The sequence below is a fragment of the Prionailurus viverrinus genome, chromosome C2, assembly GCF_022837055.1.
Source record: "Prionailurus viverrinus isolate Anna chromosome C2, UM_Priviv_1.0, whole genome shotgun sequence".
Lineage (NCBI taxonomy): Eukaryota > Metazoa > Chordata > Mammalia > Carnivora > Felidae > Prionailurus > Prionailurus viverrinus.
This window is the reverse complement of record NC_062569.1, coordinates 150,464,572-150,484,064: the sequence shown is the minus strand read 5'-3', so window position 1 is coordinate 150,484,064 and position 19,493 is coordinate 150,464,572. Positions and strand designations below refer to the sequence as shown.

General features: G+C 42.2%; 1 protein-coding gene across 2 annotated transcripts in view; it reads left to right on the top strand.

The window, feature by feature from the left end:
- The window catches only part of SETD4 (SET domain containing 4), a 71,366-nt gene extending 53,847 nt beyond the window's left edge, over nucleotides 1–17,519 (top strand). The window contains exon 16 of one of the 2 annotated variants that reach the window (XR_007155755.1): nucleotides 17,381–17,519. The gene's annotated coding sequence lies outside the window, so the exon portion shown is untranslated. The remainder of the gene's footprint in view (nucleotides 1–17,380) is intronic. The other variant, XR_007155756.1, reaches the window with a different exon arrangement.
- The last annotated feature ends 1,974 nt before the right edge of the window (nucleotides 17,520–19,493 follow it).

The following is a 19,493-nucleotide window of genomic DNA, read 5'->3' as shown; positions in this document are numbered from 1 at the left end:
TAGCCCCCCAAATGGGATTAGTGCTTTGTTTTGTTTTGTTTTTAAGTAGGTTTTATACCCAGCATGGAGCCCAACGTGGGGCTTGAACTCATGACCCTGAGACCAAGACCTGAGCTGAGATCCCCAAATGTCCATCAACAAATAAATGGATAAAGAAGATGTGGTATATATATAATGGAGTATTACTCAGCAATCAAAAAGAATGAAATCTTGCCATTTACAACTACATGGATGTGTTACGGAACCTGGTCTGGATCACCCAGTGGAAGAACCAAGCAGCACTCGGAGATCTTGGAAGGCAGGAGATTTATTTCACCACACTGGCGGGCTCAGAGGAGATCACTCTCCAGAGGTCTGAGTCCTGAGCATAAGCAGAGGAAACAATTTATAGTCTGTTACTTCCACATTCTGCATTAGTAGAAATTTGGAACGCGCGGCAAGCAGGGTAGGAAGAAGAACCCGGAAGGGAAGTCTTGGGTTGGCGACTGGAATTTCCCTATCGGTCCTGTTGGCCATCTTATAACAGATTTTTCCCTATCAGATGGAACTAGAGGGTATTATGCTAAGCAAAACTAGTCAGAGAAAGACAAATATCATATGACTTTACTCATGTGTGGAATTTAGATCCAAAACAGATAAACATAAGGGAAGGGAAGCAAAAATAATATAAAAACATGGAGGGGGACAAAACATAAAAGACTCTTAAATATAGAGAATAATCTGAGGGTTGCTGGAGGGATTGTGGGTGGAGGGACGGGCCAAATGGGTAAGGAGCATTAAGCAGGGCACTTGTTGGGATGAGCACTGGGTTTTATATGTAAGGGATGAATCATTGGATTCTACTCCTGAAATCTTTATTGCACTATATGCTAACTAACTTGGAGGTAAATTAAAAAAAAAAAAAAAAAAGACCTGAGTTGAGATCAAGAGTCACACACTTAAACAAATGAGCCACCCAGGCGCCCCTGGCTTAGTGCTCTGGTAAGAAGAGGAAGAGACCAGAGCTCCTGGCCTCCCTCTGCTATGTGAGGACACACCAAGAAGAGAGATGTCTACACAGCAGGAAGAGAGTTCTTACCAGAACCCGACCATGCTGCCTCCCTGATCTCAGACCTCTGAGCCTCCTGAGCTTAAAAGAAAGAAGTTTGTTGTCTAAGCCACCCAATCTATGGCATTGTTTTTTATAGCAGCCAGAGTGGAGTAAGGCACTTGTCTTGCCTCATGCCTCTGGGCTCCCTTCTCCTCACCACGGTTCACCCAGGGCCCAAACAGGGCAGGTCCTGTCCAGGCCTCCAGTATAAAGACCCCCATGGCTTAGTCCTCTAAGCCTGACTCTTGATATGCTGCTGGGGAGATAAGAAAGCTGGACACCTTTTCTCAAGACAACAGCCCCAGGCTGAAGGGCCATCTCTTGCTACAAAAACATCACTTTTTTTTTTTAATAAAGTTATTCTTCATTATTTTAATTTTCTTTTTAAAACAAATGCATCAAATAAGAAATCAATATTATGTTAGAACATCACTTTGAATGCATGAAGGTGATGATTTGCATTACAGTGGTCTGTCTCTTTGCATGCCTTCTATAATCCTCTTTCTCCCCAGACAGAAGGGGGTCTGCAAAGGTCAGAGCAAAGAGTAAGGCAAAAGAGAAAACAAACAAACAAACAAACAAACAAAAAAACCTCCCATGAATGCTTTCCTTGTAACACGGATGCTGGACTGAAGTTTCTTATAGGCTGAGACCCGGTCTGCGTGCTTCCCAGTGTGTACTCAGGACCAAGCACAGTTGCTGGTCAACGCTCAGTAAATGTTTGTTGAATGAATGATGATAACAATGAATATCTTTAGAGCTCCTTATTAACACGTGTACATGGACTTCTCAAACAGCTTACCTGCAATTAACAGTCCATGTCTCGTAGGCGCTTTACCATGAAGAAATTAGGGATCCCTTGTTAACTGTGAAGTAAGTACCTCATTGAAACCAAGAGAAAAGGAGCCTTCCCGCTTCTCCATGAAGAGCAGAGTTATTGGAACGACAAACTCTTGTCAAAGCAAAAATTGCAGTAAACAAAGTTAAACAGTCAAGGTTGGCCTTATTCAAGACTGTTACAAAAGGGGAGAGGAACTGGAGTCTGAAGTCAGATTTACTGAAAGAAAGGGCAGGAGGGTTTTTAAGGGCTGGGATGAGCTGGTGGAGGATGTTAGCGGGAGGTTGATGGGTGCGATGTGTAGAGCACATTGGGTTATTTACTGAGTCCGCAAATGTTTTCTCTGTGATTAGGCCATCATATGGGGCTCCTGCCCTCCCCCAGAGACTGGGAGATAAGGCTGCTATCTCCTTTGATGATTACGTTTGGAAACAATGGCTCCCGGGTCCTTGAGAAAGACATCCCTGGACTATAAAACTGGCAAGAAGCTTTAAAAAAGATGTCATATATCTGAAAGTGGCAGAAAAATAATTTACAAGTTTTTTTAGACAAAATGCTCCAAGGCAAGGGTGGTCAGTGTCTCGGGTCAAGAATAAGTCTGTCTAAGGTTTAGTCAAGCTGAGGGAAACATTAAGGCCACCTCGGTCACTCTAAACCAAGGAAGTAGACGGTTTGCTTTGGGAATTTAATATGAATGTAGTGTTTTGTATTCTTCACTTTAAATATTCCTTCCTGGAGTAAAATACGACTTACTGTAGAACAGCAACAGGACAGTGTAGCTACCATTCCCGTGTTATTTTTTAGTTCATAATTTGGGAAGAGTAATCAGGGAAGAATTTGGACAGTGTAGGTCCTTTCTGTGGAAGTTCTTCAGAGTTTGGGTGCCACTGACAGAAAAAACAGCCACGGTTCTTTCCCCCTTGCAGTAAGTGCTAGTAAAAAATGTTTTCCCAATTCTTATGCCATTACCAGCCATACATGTCTCAAATCAGACACCATATACACACAAGTTTCTTTACTACAAAGGAAAGTCTGTCCTATGGGCTGTTTCTTCTTGTGTATCCTCTGTAATTCTATCTGCGCCCCCCCCCCACCATCCTGCTTTGCTAATAATTATTAGTAGGTCTTCATCACCATAACTCTTCAGCATAGTGAAGTTAAATAGAACACTTTCATGGGAGGTCAGACACACTGTATACAGATATAGTCATCTAAAGTAGTATGGATTTGGGGCTTAGAAGAAATAACCCAATGCTAGAAACAAGAAGAAAATAATAAAGAATATGAAGACAAATGAGAAATTTAAGCTAACAGTATTGGTTAGGCTAAGAGAGCCCCAGCACATTTTCACTTAGATGATGTCAGGTGTGGGGCAGCTGATAGAAATGTCATGAGCTGCCAGAAAAGGTTGGGTAGTCTGAAGTTCAGAAAAAGCTATCTGTAGGCTTTGGTTATATCTGTTTTAAGATGCTATTTAATATAATCTAGGGCCATTTCCAGGATCTTATCCCTCCTTTAAATGATCCGTGTTATAAGTTGCCCCTTGGCTATGCTGTCCTATGCACAACAGATATCTATCAGGGCTCAGGGAATTGTAGAGCCATGCATCTTGATGAAGGGGAAGAGTAAGTACTGGGGGCCAATAGCAAATTAGTGCTGGAAGCCCAAGTTTGCCATTGGCTACTCACAGTTGATGATTTGCATAGATGTTATACATTTTGGATAAAGTGCTTTCTGGGTTGTGTTCATTGTTTATTGAAATAGTAATGGCTATTAAGTTTAATAGCCACTTTTCGTATCATAAGGATATTGAATGAAAAGCCCTCTTCTCTTGTTTATTAAATGCTTTGTCCACAAAATTTTTCCCTATCAGAAGCTAAATACAGTTGGTTTCCAAGATACATATTTTGACATCCTTTATCATTTGGATCTGAAAGGAATGTCCAAGGGTTCTGGTTGAGTAGAAGCCCCTTTTAATTATATTAAAAGATAGAAATTAGCAATAGGACCAATCCCTTCCCATAAATTCAGTGCTTTTATTCTATATACAGTTGATTTATTTCAGGAATATGGTTTAACTCATGGTACTTGTGCTCTGATGGTGTTATGGGTCAAGTTAACATAGAGCAATTGCTTAAACTTCTCCACCATTCTACAGAGTTTCTATTTTTGGTTCTGTTAATGTGTCTGGTATATCCTCTGTGATGGCCTGCATTGTGCTCCTCCAAATTCATATGTTGAGGCTTTAATCTTCAATGTGACTGTGTTTGGAGACAGGCCCTTGGAGGAGATAATTAGCATTCAATGAATGTGATGTTATGTCAACTTTCCTAGGCTAAAGGATGCCCAGATAGTTGGTAAAACATTATTTCTGGATGTGTTTGAGAGTGTTTCTGGAAGAAGTTAGCATTTGAATTGGTGAACTGTATCAAGCAGATGGCCCTCTCCAGTGTGGGTGAGCATCATCCAAGCCACTGAGAGGCCTAGAGAGAACAAAATGGCAGTGGAGGGTGAATTTACACTCTACAAGAGCTGAGGCATCCATCTCCAGACCTCGGACATTGACAGTCCTGGCTCTTGGGATTCGGGACTCAGCCTGGGACTGAAATAATCAACCCCTTGTTTCTCAGGTTTTGGACTTGAACTGTTTTATACCACTGGCTTTCCTGGTTCTCCATCTGACAGACAGCAAACTCTAGGACTTCCTGGCCTCCGTAACCACATGAACCAATTCTATAGACGTCTCCTTTTATATCCTATGGCTTATTTCTCTGGAGAACTCTAATACCATGAAGTCCTGGAGGCTGGGGGCCTACTTCAATAGTACTGGTTTTCAGATAAGAAGAGGTAAAGATACAGGGATGTGTGCACACAGAGGAAAGGCCACGTGAGACACAGTGAGAAGGTCCATATGCAAGCCAAGGAGAGAGGCTTCAGGAGAATCCAAACCTGCTGACACCTTGATCTTGGACTTCGAGCCTCCAGAACTGGGAGAAAATAAATGTCTCTGGCTTATGCCCCCAAGTCTGAGGTGTTTTGTCATGGCGGTCCTAGCAGACCATAGATCCTCAAAGGAAGTGAGTCTTGGGCCAGAGTTTAAAATCCAAGGACCCAGGAAATGGCCCAACAGATCAAAACTGCAATGCAAGTACTTAATCCCTATCCCATTGAAAACATCTTCCCTTCAGTAATTTGCATCTGAATAATCAAAAAATTCTGGACGTGGAATTACCAAAGTGACCCTATGCAAAAGCTGAGGTGTATAAGGACGTTTTTCTTCCTCAGGTGGGTGAATGAACCCTAGTACCACCTGCCACACAGGCTCTCCTGGGGCCCCTTCAGTTAATGAGTTACATTGATTTGGTAGAGTAAGTGTTACATAAATGATTGACAAAGAGATTCCTAGCATATGTGAAGAAAATATTAAAAAGCACAAAGAGATGCCTTTTTTGGTTTGTTTTAAAAAGAAGAAACGGGGCCACCTGAGTGGCTCAGTTGATTAAGCCTCCGGCTCTTGATTTCGGCTCAAGTTATGATCTGGTGGTTCGTGGTTGGAGCTCTGCATCGGGCTCCTTGCTGACAATGCCCAGAACCTACTGGGGATTCTCTCCCTCTACTCTCTCTCTGCCCCTCCCCTGCTCTCTGTCTCTCTCTCTCAAAATAACCAAGTAGACTTAAATAAATAAAAAGAAACATGAACAATACATTATTATGGAGAAATCTGATTAAGGAAATAAGGGGACTTATTAGTATAGAAAGAGATGAGCACGTCTACGGCTATCGTGATGGGAACAGTCAGGATGCAGTTATCCATGCCGCCACGGGCACATTTTACAGAAACCTAATGTCGAATGAGCCAAACTGCCCAGCTGATCCATTCTTAAGTGCTTCAGGAGCACTCACTAATTAGTCTCACACCACTCCTGTGGGGTAATGAGCATCTCTGCCCTCGTGTTTTCTTAGTGTACCACTTTCCATTTGGTGAAGGGCTTAGAGGCTGAGCAAATTGCCCAACGTTGAGCTCCATTATGGCTATACTCCACAACTGTGGCATCCACTAGATTACCCCCCCTCCCCCTGCCTTGAAGTGTCTATTGGATACTGCAAATCCCAAAGTTTGGTCCATTTACCTGTGGTTCTGTGCAAATCTGGTCCTATTCCCAAAACAACATCACTTGATATTTAAGAAGTGACCGGAATTCTTAGTTATTTTTGCTTGCAATTTCAAGGTTTTTTCCTCTCCCCAAATCTCCTTGGGCTATAAATTAATCTTAGTCAAAACATGCTTTTAAGAGAAGGGGACTCAAAGTAGGACAACGACTTGTTCTTTTTGAAATTGCATATAATTTAACATGGTGTAACCTTTGAAGGGGAAATGTGATCTGTTCAGAGCATCGCAGTGGTATTTAAGGAGGCTCTATGTCTGAAAGCCCCATCTCAGAGAAAGCAGGTATTTGGTTTCAAATGATCAAAACAGCCTTGTACTCTTCTTGGAGTTATTTTGACATCTAAATAATAGTCTGGCATTTCTTTCAGAGAGTGTAAATCAATAACATTGACTTAGTGTATTCTTTCCTCTTATTTTCTTTCCTTATTCTTTTATAACCTTAGATCAAGTATTAATAATTATTTTAAGCCTTTGCTTAGGTTTGGTACTTTGCCACTTAGTGATGCAGGAGATACTTCCCCCTCCCCCTGCCCCTTCTAGTTGCTTAGTTTTTCCAGAATATTCTCTTTCTGGGACAAAGATGACATCCATCTTCAAAAGCAGAGATAAGTAAATTCAGTGGTCGCCTTTGACATGTTTCTTTTTCCTCTTTTCCCAGTATGCACAGTATTAGACTACATACATCTCTCTCCAATTTTTCGCACACTCTGCCATTATTAATTGCCCTGGTTTCTCACTAGTGTTTTTGAACACTGGTCTGCCAATGGCCTACCTCAGAATCACTGGTGCTTGTTGAAGCTGGCATTCTTGGGCTTCGCCCCACACCTAAAAACCTTGAATCTCGGGGGATGAGGACCTAGAGGGTGCAGTTTTTGTTTTTTTAAACTTTTTAAAAAAATTTAAGTAGGCTTCACCCCCAGTGTGGGGCTTGAACTCATGACCCTGAGATTGAGAGTCCCATGCTCCCCTTTACCAAGCCAGCCAGGCACCCCTGGAAGGAGTAGTTTTTTTTTAATTTTTTGAAGTTTTTATTTATTTTTGAGAGACAGAGACAGAATGCAAGTGGGGGAGGGGCAGAGAGAGAGGGAGACACAGAATCCGAAGGAGGCTGCAGGCTCTAAGCTGACAGCACAGAGCCTGACGTGGGGCTTGAACTCGTGAACCGCGAGATCATGACCTAAGCTGAAGTCAGATGCTTAACTGACTGAGCCACCCAGGTGCCCCAAAGGTGTAGTTTTAATAAGCATTCAGAGATGCTTTTAATACCCAAGAAGCACTACCTTACACCTTGCTGGTTTTCCAATTTTCTTCTCTCCATTCCAGTTAGACTCTCAGTAGTTATCGAATTCTTATACACTAGCCTCTAATATGGCTGTTACCGTAGCTTCAAAAATACACCAGCTCCAAAATCCTCATGATTTGGTTTTAAAACTGCAGAACAGGGGAGACAGTATGGTGTGGGAGGGGGCTGAGGGACGTGAAAGGGGTGGGAGAGATTTAGAGGTCCTTCACACCTGGGCTTGATTTTGAATTCTGCTGTGGAACTAGCTAAATGACTTTGGATGATATGACCTCGTGAAACCCAGATTGCTTAGCTCTTGCTGGGGGATGACAGTTTTTGAGGCAGGGCTGTTGAGGAGGATAAAATGAAACCATAGATGTACTGTTGGGAGGTATGACTAGGTGGTAGCTTTTATTGATCTTTAGTTTATTCCTTTTATCGTCTGTATTCTTGTTATTCCATCTTTGGTTGTGTTAGCTCCTTATCAGTGTCCTTATCCCCTAGCCTATGATGGTTACCTTCTTAAATTTTCTTCTGCATCTCCTTTTTTTTTTTTTTTTTTTTTTTTTTTTAAATTTATTTTTGGGACAGAGAGAGACAGAGCATGAACAGGGGAGGGGCAGAGAGAGAGGGAGACACAGAATCGGAAACAGGCTCCAGGCTCTGAGCCATCAGCCCAGAGCCTGATGCGGGGCTCGAACTCACGGACCGCGAGATCGTGACCTGGCTGAAGTCGGACGCTTAACCGACTGCGCCACCCAGGCGCCCCATGCATCTCCTTTTTTTAGATACTCCTCTCTATAAGGATTTCAGCTTATTCAAACCTTTTATTCTTGATTGTTTTTAGGTAACAGTCTAGAAATTTCTCAGCCTAAGAATCTGCGGTGTTTGGTCTGTTCACCACCCCTCCCCCATTTATCTTCAGCTTCAGGGGTCCTGCCATTCCTCCTCGATGATGTATGGTTGGGAGAGGCTGGCTGGCCCAAAGCACACCTGACTTCCACGTGCCACTTGTGGCATATATCCTTTCCCCATGGCGATTGGTTCGGGAGTTGTCATGTGACACAAGCCGGGCCAATCAGTGTGATTTTCTGTAGTTTCCTGTGTTGGACTTAAAGGGAGGCCTTGCTTTGCTTTTGGAACTTCAGGTCTCTTGTAGCTTTGAGGTTCCTTCAGGCTGCTGACCCTTGTTTGGGGGTGGGGAGTAGGCTCGGGGGAAGGATGCAGTGTCTGTTGCCTCCTGAGGCTTGCCACCACTCTTGCTAGTAGGGAAACACCTTTTTAATCTCTTTTGTGGGGGGACCTTCTATGGAGATTCTGGGTGCTGGCTCCTCTAGGACTTACAGCTTATTAAATAGTCTGTATTCCACACCTCTTCTCTTTCACAAGTCATGTACACACTGTCAGTGTGGTTGAGTTTGGGGCAACATCTAGGCAGAGGCATTTGTCATACCTGGAATTGCCATTCCCCCCATCCCTCAGGTTCTGCTGGTGAGATTGGACCATCAGATCCAATCCTTTTATCTAGCACAGTAGGCTCTTTTCCAGGGAACCCCACAGTCTCCCTATTCCTCCCTTCTGTTGATTCCCCTTCCCTGGCCCTGTTCTACCTGCCCTCAGGCTCAACAAGTTCAAGTTGCTTCTGGCAACCATGATGCTTAGTGGATGACGTGTGTGTGTGTGTGTGTGTGTGTGTGTGTGTGTGTGTGTGTGTGGCTGGGCCATCTATCTCTGCAGGCCTCATCCAAAGCCTAGCCAGGACTTCTGCTACACATATCCTTAGAACCGTGCAGAAGTGTGTACACGTATCATTGAGGTATGGGAATAGTTAACAATACAGGAGTCAGTAGTAGATGCAAGTTCACCAATTCCATTTAATTAATTGGCGAAACTTCAGTAGGGTGTGGTGGAAATAGGAGGAGGTGGGAGTCAAGGTGAATATATAATATTTTTTGCCTCTGCCATTGAGTAGACATGGAGTTCAGACAGGTCAGGAAGACTCTCCTTCTCACAGTTTTCTCACTGGCAAAGTGGAGGGTCTGTTTTACATAAACCTCCTAACTCCATATTATGGATGACTCTGTGACAAAGATTTTAAGTGGAACTTTAATGTCACATGGCAGTGGACTTTGAGCTGTGTGCCCAATACCCATAGTGCTGAGGGAAGGAGTCTGCGTTCTAGAGGGGTTGACTCAGAGGATAGGAGAAAGTCAAGTGGGTGAATTTCTGAATCTCCATCTTCCTTCTATAAGAAGACCAGCTCTGATTTCATCAGCTTTATATATTGAAGGTTTCTATATAATTTTACTCATTAAAATTACACTGCTGCTAAAAGAATGCTGGACCCCTCCCCCATGGTTTATTCAAACAAGTAACACCATTCTCCCCTGGGTCTAGCTTGGTATAACCAAACTTACCTTTTAGTACTCCCCAAATGAACTCTCTACATCAATCGGGCAGATAATGTCAGTCTTTTAAATATTTCATGCCCATCCCTGTTTACGTGGGTCCTGTTAGCAATGATCTAGCCTTGGACAATGGGAAATTGCCAAGTGCAAGAATATTTTAGTTTCTGAAGTTACTAAAATTAGTCTCACTTAGCAATATAGTATAGAGTTGGGCTTATGACTCAAATGAGGACACACTGCTGGCTGGAGGGCCACACGAGTACAGTAGTTGATAGCTCTGAACCTCTGATGTAACACCTTGGGGGACAAGGGCAGCAGGTCAGGTCGTGGGCTTTGCTTCTAATGAGATGAGTAGGGGAAAGGCATCAGCCTGTCCTGAGCCATGGCCATAGGGCTGCTGTGGGATGTACCTGGCTGATTCATAAGATGTGATCAGATGAAATCATTTCTTTGAATAGTCACCTAGAGAAGGGGGCAGCACAACCATTAAGAGTCACTGATATCCCCACTGTTTACTTAGGATTCCTTTCTAGAACACATGGTCTAGAGCCTCTGCATCTAGTCTCTGGGTCTCTGAAGAGCCAGGACATTATGTATAGGACAGGCTTTATTCCTCACATCCATCTACAACACCACCCTGCAGGTGTGTGGATTTATCAGGCATTAGTGGAAGGACTGAAGTTTAAATAAGATAAATTACAACATAAAAGAGGAAGGATGATAAAAATTGAAAGGCCAGGTCACCATAGAGTTCAACATGCCCCAGTTCCCATTATAGCTTCTCTGGTCTAAAATTTCCTTTCTCATCTCATTCTTGTCTATTTTTGGCATTAAGATTATATTAGCATAAAAAGTAAGTTGTACTGTTTTTTCTTATCTGAAAAAATTAATGAGAGATTAGAATCCCTCTTTCTTGAATGTTTGATAAAACTTACCTGCAAAAACATTTCTATATGAGAAATTATTATTTTAACTTTTGCATATACTTAAAATTTTCCATAATAAAAAGTGGAGAGAATAGTATAATAAACTCCATGTACTTACTCAGCTGAGAAAGATTTTAAATTAGAGATTAAATTTTGTAAATGGCATAGGACCATTCAGGTTTTCTATATCTTCTATAGTCATTTTTGACAATTAATATTTTTCTAGGTAATTACCTATTTCAATTAAGTTATCAGATTATTGGCAAAAATTGTTCATAATTTTTTCTTTTTAATTTGCACATCAGTATTTCTGTTTCTGTTTTTCATTCCTAATACTTTTTATTTGTGCCTTCTCTCTTTTCTTCAATCAGACTTATAGAGATTTAGCAATATTTATTAGCCATTTCAGCGTCTACTTGTTCTTGCTGTCCCTTTGTTTCGGAGTCTGGGCTGAGCTGCATCCCAGGGCTGGAACTGAGGCTGGGGGAGGAGGGATTTGCAAGACCAAGCTAAAGAAGGTCACTTTCAGAAAGATAGTACTAATTAAAAGCCATGCCACTGAAAGAAAGAAAATGACAATAATTATAATATGAATATAGATATATTTATTGTGTGCTGAGGTTAGATACTTTACAAACGTTGACTCGCTTAATCTTCACAACAAAACTGAGATTTCCATCATTAATCTCATTTTCAGATGAGGAAACAGGCTTTGTGTGATGAAGTAATTTTCTCAAAATCATGTAGCTTATTGGCAGCATTTGACCTCAAAGCCTATGTTTTTCCTGTTACCCCACTAGCTATGAACAGAGGGAAAACTGGGTAGGCTTCTGGAGATCTTGAAAGCCTGGGACATGAGACATGAAAAGCCAAAGGGATAAAGCAAAGGTTCAGCTTGTTACCTACTTCCTTGGCCATTCTGGCCCCCATGATGTGTTCCATTTTAAATGACTTGATCTTTATTTTTTCCTGGGAGCTTTGGGAGGAAAAAAAACTTACCTGATAAAAAGATGCAAATGGAAATAAATGCCTTTTTCAGCACAAGGGAAAGGTATTCCTTTAGAAATGAATTTTTAGTATAAAAAATTTGGGCAAATATTATTAAAAATTAAAGTACAGTATTAATGTCTGCCAAAAAACTGAGCTGCATTGAGTGACCTATAAACTTTTTTTTTTTTTAGTTTTTTTAAAAGTTTATTTATTTATTTTGAGAGAGAGAGAGAGAGAGCGAGCACACACAGGTGCGAGTGGGGGAGGGCACAGAAAGAGAGAGAGAGAGAGAGGGAGAGAGAGAATCCCAAGCAGGGTCCACACTGTCAGCACAGAGCCTGATGCAGGGTTCAGTCTCATGAACCATGAGATCATGACCTGAGCTGAGATCAAGAGTCAGATGCCTAACTGACTGAGCCACTCAGGTGCCCATTTTTTTTTTTCAGTTTTTCACAGCAAAAATATAAAGAGGATAATTTGGCTTTTATTATCGTTTTTGCTTCAGTACCTTTCAAAGAATTCCAATATTTCGTATCTCTGAGAAAACGGAGATAATTGGTAAAAAATCAATTTCACAGAATATCTCTAAAGTACAGACTATTACAAAAACACTAAATTAAACTATAAAATATGACTATACTTCCTTTCCAAAGCAAGCATGTATATTCAGAAATTTAAGAATAAAAATCATCTCAGCTTTTCAAGTATATTGGAAATAATTTGCTAACACTTTAATCTCTTTATAAAATCTTTGCTTTCTTTGAGCAATGTAGCAATGAAGAAGCATATGTTGTAACTATGTCCATAATGTCTGGGAAACACAAGTGAATGAATATACTTGTTTTCAAAGACATATTTAATCTGTTACAAATAAAAATAATATTAGCTATGTTTCCAGATTTTATAGACATCCTGTATTATAATATTTTGGGTTATTGGAATGTATCCATTAGATGGCCCTTTAGTTTCTTAAACTCACATTTTTTCCCATTTACATCCTTGGTATCACTGCTCAGAGCACCCTCCCTGAGAATTCTCTGCTTCCCACTCTTCTGTACCTCAGTAGCTGCTGCTGACATGTTTACTCTAGATGGTTCCACTCTCCCTCCATGATTGTTTGGACTACTGAGAGATAAGCTGAGCTAATCAGTTCTCCTGGGCTCTTGGAATTGGGTCTCTGAAATTCTAAGTACCAAGGGACATGTGAAATTCAAGAGTCATGAGGTGGCCACATATGCTCCTTAGAGCTGAGGGGTGGCCCTTTTCTACTCTGTGAGAACAGAAGCAGAGAATGAAGTTCTGAAGAGAGCAAGAAATTACATAGTTGGACAAAGGGAAGCAGAAATTTGAGACAGAGACGGTGGATTGTCAGGTCTTGAAGTGTCTCATGAAGCCTCATTATCCTTAGGCTTCATGAAGTATTCTGGAATCCATCTGACAATTTTCCTTTTCTAATTAAGGTAGGACAGATTGGTTTCTGTTGCTTGTTGTGCAAGGAACCTTGGCTATGACATTCTCTACTGCCCCAAAGCTGGCGTTCAAGGTGGTCGTGGGGCAGAGGCTTCTGCTAAGAAAATTCCTGAAAACAAAAACAAAAGCAAAAACTCTAATCTATGATGCACATTTATGGAAAGAAGAGGGCTAGTAAATATATGTGTTCTAGAAGTGGGAAGTAGGATATTTTCCTGTTCCTTTTCAGGAGGATCTAAACTTGTTCCACTAGATCAGAAGAATAGATCAACCAAATGAGCATGAGGCCACCAACTAACATTTTGTTGAAAGGGTTGCTCTCAGCTTATTGATGACAATTACAAAAATACCCATGGCACATATACCATTTCTAGCTTTTATGGAACATCGTTGGTCTATGTAGCCCTAAAGTCTCATATCGTCTATGTGTTCATTATGTTTGAATATGCCTTCAGGAAGCACAAGATAGGTACACGGTGGATACTTAGGTTTCTGTTTTTTTTGCTTTTTGGTTTTTTTTTTTTTTTTTTGAGGAGAACTCTTTTCTTGCTTTTTAAATTCCCTTTCTTTTTTCCTTTCTTAGTGTGTAGTCCTGTGCTGTCTAAAAGAACATTCTGCTATGATAGAAATATTCCATATCCATGCTGCTCAATATGGTGGTCACTAACCATATGTGGCCGTTGAGCCCTTGAAATGTGTGGTTAGCAAGAGTAAGGAGCTGAATTGTAAATTTTATTTCATTTTAATTAATTGAAAATTAAATTTAAACAGCTGCATGTCATTAGTGGTTCTGAGTTGGACAGTGTAGATTTTCTCTAGCAATCCATTCTCAAGTTTTTGTTTCTGATTCTAAGACATGGTTTGTGACTTTATAGTGGTTTGAGTTAGTCATGTGATTTCCCTCTTATATTTCCCACTTCAGAATGATCAGTGGCTGAAAGAGGCTGGTTGTATCACCTTTCAATCAAATTTGATTTTGTTTTTGGATGGGTTCCTCTGCCCCAATTCTGGTTTATTCTAGATGGGAGTTCTGTGGTTGAGTGTGGGTGAATTGTGGCTTTCTACTATATTGTTGTCATTCATGAAACACACTGGATGCTGAAGGCAGTCAAATGTAAGCTGAGAGGAAGGGTATTTGCTTATCTTTCAGCTTGTTTGAAGACCAGACCACAGCCATGTTGGGAGAAAATAGCTTGGTGAGATAGAACCAGCAGACTCTAGGGAGGCTTCTTCTCAGCTCACCACAAAACCTCAATGTTGATACACCTATCTTTTCTTTATGAACCTTAATGACAGACTTTTCCTGGGTCTCGGTTGCTGTGAAGAGGTCACTTGAAGTGAGGAGGAGTATGGTTAGTACGCGTAATTATTTCTGCAGTGGCCCTAGTGTTTTAAATAAACCGGGAACAATGCTTTCTACAAGAGGTGGGTCAACAGCTTTGTGTTGTTCCTTGTAGGTTACCTCTTGGTTCCTGCTAGGATGGGTTCCAGTTTTCCTGTTTCAAGTTCAAGCATACTGCTGCCCAGAGTGGGGGTCTTCTGAGATACAGCTGAATGCACTGGTTCATGACAAAAACACAGACTGGTTGCAGAAAAGGGCCCATCTAACAGAGACAGAGGAGAGCATCTTTTCTGCTGTTTCTGATCAGGTTTCTTTATCAGCAACTTGATTGGTACTCGATTTACTTCCTTAGTGCCCTGTTGAGAAGCAGCCCTGGTTTTAGCAGCTGGGTCATTTTGTTTTGTGTCCAAATCTTGCCCAAATCTGTGGCTGTAACTAACCACAGGCTTGGTAAAGTCAGCCAATATGCATATGTTGTTAGCAGAAAAACCTTTTCCCCCAATCTTCCTGAAAAGGTGTGGGAAAGCATCCTTCTCCCTACTTTGACCAACTGATGCTTGAACTGCCTGAGGTTGGAGGTACAGGGTGGGTTACCTACTGGTGCAGTGAGTGGTGAATCCACCTCCCTAGAGGGCTGGAGCTCAGAAGCCAGAAAGCAAGCAGGTTGAAATTTGCAGCAACTTCCCGTTGTCAAGACGATCCAGAAAGACTAGACTGCCCTTCTGGGCTCAGGAGCATCTGTGCGAGTCTCATTACTCTTGTTCTTGCGTCTCATGCAGACACAGCTTAGGGGAATGCTTCGTAAGGTCCATGAGCCGGGCAGGTGCACCCAGAGTTTCCTGCCTGTGAATTTCACCTTGGCCCAACCTCTTATGGTGAGCGAATACTAAATAGCCCTTGGACTCAACTCTAGGTTTTCCCCAAAGCTCCCACTGCTAAGCAGCACTTTTACCCTGGCTGATTCAAGGTGAAGATGGACACTCAAGGGGGCACCCATTCTCTCCCTTCACCTTCCATTGACTTTAAACATCTCTTCACTTACTCATTCAATAGTCACTGATTGGGCACCAACTACATACCTGTAGTCTTTACCGGGGAAACAGCTGGTGAATGAGACTGGCACAGCCTGTTTCTGCCTAATCCATAGAACAGAATCTAGATCCATCTCCTTCCTTAACAGCTCTCTCCATAGGCTTTCTGTACCACGTATGGCCCAAGGACAGCTGGAAAACCTTAGGATATTTAAAATGCGTTTTTCTACTTGAGTCCTCCTTTTGGATGACAAGTGAACATAATGTGATAAAAATAGGTCTGAAGAGGCTGGGGTTAGTATGCAAAAACCTTTATAACTCAGGATAGTTTACAGGAATTCTTTTTCCCCCTGCTTCCAGTGTCCAAGGTGAGAGCAGGGCTTTCTGTCCAGGAGACCTGGAGGTGCCCTCGCTCACGTGGCAGAGGTGGCAGAGGCAGGAGGCATTTTGTTTTCAAAACTATGCGGTCCCATTAAGAGAGGGAGGGAGACAGAAATGGAAATGCTGGGGCTCCCTGAATGATGCCCCAAGGCTGGGAAGTCCCTGTGGTTCTTGTGTGTAGGCTGGAGGCCAGCCCATAAAGTCCCTAGAGACGGGGGGGGGGGGGGGGGGGGTGTCTGGGCTGTGTGGGGACTGGGTGTATGTGTGAAGGGGTTTGTGAGAGAGTTGGGGTGTGTCAAGTTGCTGTGTCTGTGAGGTTTGGGTTGTGTGAGGGTTGGGGTGTGTCAGAGTTGGGGTGGGTGAGGGTTGGGGTGGGTGGGGGATGGGGTGTGTGTGACGGTTGGACTGTGTGAGGGTGGAGTTTTGTTTTCTGATTGCTTTGGGCTTTGTGGTGGGGGCTGGGTATCACGTGGGGGGGGCACTGAACGCGAGGGGGGTTTTCGAAACCACGAGACTGAGCTTCAGATGGGCTTGGGCAGTGACATCACAATAATAAAAGCAGAGTTTTCTCGGATAATAGGTGCGTCATTCAGAGTCAAAAGGTCGAAGCAGCCCAAGTGTCCATTGATGGCTGATGGGTAAACAAAATGTGATAGATCCATACAATGGAACATTATTGAGCCTTAAAAATGCAGGAAGGAAATCCTGACACAATGCTACAACATGGGTGAACTATGAGGTCACCTTTCAGTGACACAAGCCAGACCCGAAAGGACAAACACTGTAGGATTCCTTGTATATGCTGTCCCCAGAGTAGTCAAGCACATAGAGACGGAGAGTAGAGTGGTGGATGTGGGGGCTAGGGAAGGGGGACGGGGGACTTTGTGTTTAACGGGGACAGAGTTTCAGTTTGGGAAGATGAAGAAGTCTGGAGATGAGGAACATGATGGCTCATGTGAAGGTACCGAATGCCACTGGCCTGTGCACTTAAAAATGGTTAAGAGGGCAGATTTTATGTTATGTATATTTTACCACAACTAAAAAAAAAAAAAAAAAAAGGAAAGGCCAACAAAATGGGCCTAACTCCTTACAACGTTCAGGGTGGAAAGAGAAATCTGGAATTAACCTCCTGAAGAAGTAAGCTGGGAAAACTGAGGGAGCCTAAGTTATCTCACAGAGCATTGAGTTAGAGCAAATTCCTGGTGCATTTTGAAATGGAAGAAATATCATCCAAAATGTCATCAAGGGGAGTGTTGTCTCTCGTCCCAAGCCTGTTGTGTGTGTTTTGCGTTCCTTGAACAAGACAGGTGTTTGTTTCTCTCCCCCAGAGCAGTGGGGAGCAGTTGGGTGGTGGAAGCTTGGTGGGGTCTCCCTGGGACCTGGCTGGTGGGGTGGATCTTGCCCCAGTCCCTTCTCTCCAGCCTCGGGATTTATTTATCTTTGTATGTTCCCAGGGCACTGGCCAGGGTTGGATTCGCTCCCAGCGAGGCCAAGCACTTTTATTCCCAGTGGCGACAGGAGAGGGCGCTCTCGGAGGGCAGAGCCCTGGTCCGACCCAACCCGTTCCTTCTGCTCCTTCCGCTGCGGCAACATTCACCACCGACTTACTTCTCTTCCCCCCTCAGGCCACCTTCCGAGATCAGGTGAGAGCTTACCTGTCCTCAAAATGCACGGGTGGAGAGCCCGCTGCTTTCCTGCACTAGAGGGTGTGCCTCGCTTGCCCTTCCTTGTGGCAAAGTCAGAAAACAGTCTTGGGTTTGAATCGTGGACTTGACCTCTTGCTGCCACTGTGGGCCTGGCCTTTGAGATCCAGTGTCTCCATCTGCGGCTGGGGTCGTATTCCGGAGTCACTTCAAGGTGAGCTGCTGGCCTTAAAAAGTCCTTTGATATTTTGGTTTAAGCTGCTGTCCCGTTTGAGGCACCGACAGATTCAAGTAACAGCTGGAGCCCTTTGTTCCTAACTCTCTCATCTCAAGTTTCTGGGTGGATTTCTTTTTGGAGATAATAGTCTATGAATCACCTTTGAAATGAGAATTTATCAGCTTAGGCACTGTTCTCTTTGAATTGTCAGAGTAAGAATAAAAGTAACTCCCTGAAGTGTTGCTTCCTAGATCCACTGCAAAGATGGAGAGGAATCCCCCAGCCCCCTTCACCCCCATCCGGGGACTATGCTTGCTTGCTTGCTTTTTTATTTGAGTATCCTTGACACCCAATGTTGTGTTAGTTTCAAGTGTATAACGTAGTGATTCAGCAAGTCTATACGTTATGCTGTGTTCACAAGTGTAGCTGCCATCTGTTAACATACAGGTCATTACAACACCACTGACTGTATTCCCTGTGCTGTGCCTTTTATCCCTGTGACTTATCCGTTCCATAATGGGAAGCTTGAACGTGCCACTCCCCTTTGCCCATTCGCCCCACACCCTTTCCCTCTGGCAACCATCAGCTTGTTCTCTGTATTTGTAGGTCTGATTCTGCTTTTTGTCTGTTTATTCATTTTTTTTTTTTAGATTTCATATATGAATGAAACCATATGCTTTTTGACTATCTCAGTCTGACTTGTTTTATTTAGTGTAATACCCTGTAGGGCCATCCGTGTTGTCACAAATGACAAGATCTCATCCTTTTTTATGGCTGAGTAATATTCCATTGTATACATTGTGTATATATATATATACACACACACACACACATACACACATATATATATTGGATATACATGTATGGTATATACATACACAATGGAATATTATATATTATATATGGTATCTATATCTATATCTATATAGATATATATTTTGCTTTCTTTGGGTAAAAACCTAGTAGTGGATTATGGAATCATATGATATTTCCATTTTTAATATTTTGAGGAACCTTCAAACTGTTTTCCACAATGGGTGCACAGTGGTCCCCACAGTTTACATTGCCACCCACAGTGTACCAGGATTCCTTTTTCTTCATATCCTGACCAACACTTGTTATTTCTTGTCTTTTGGATTTTAGCCATTCTGATAGGTATAAAGTGGTATCTCATTGTGGTTTTGATTTGCATTGCCTTGATGATTAGTGATGTTGAGCATCCTTTTATGTGTCTGTTGGCCATCTGGATGTCTTTGTTGGAAAAATGTCTATTCAGTTTCTCTGCCCATTTTTCAATCAGATTGTTTGCTTGTTTTTTTGGTGTTGATTTGTATACGCTTTTCATATATTTTGGATATTAACCCCTTATTGGATAAATCATTTGCAAATATCTTCTCCCATTCAGTAGGTGGCCTTTTTGCTTTGTTGGTGGTTTCCTTTGCTGTACAACAAAATTAATACCCAGCAATTGGTAGCTTTTCTATACACTAATAATGAAGTAGCAGAAAGAAATTAAAAAATAATTCCATTTATAATTACATCAAAAAGAATAAAATACCTAGGAACAAACTTAACCAAGGAGCTGAAAGACCTGTACTCTGAAAGCTGTGAAACTTTGATAAAAGGAATTGAAGACGACACAAATGGAAAGATCTTCCATGATCATGGATTGGAAGAATGAATATTATTAAAATGTCCATACTATCC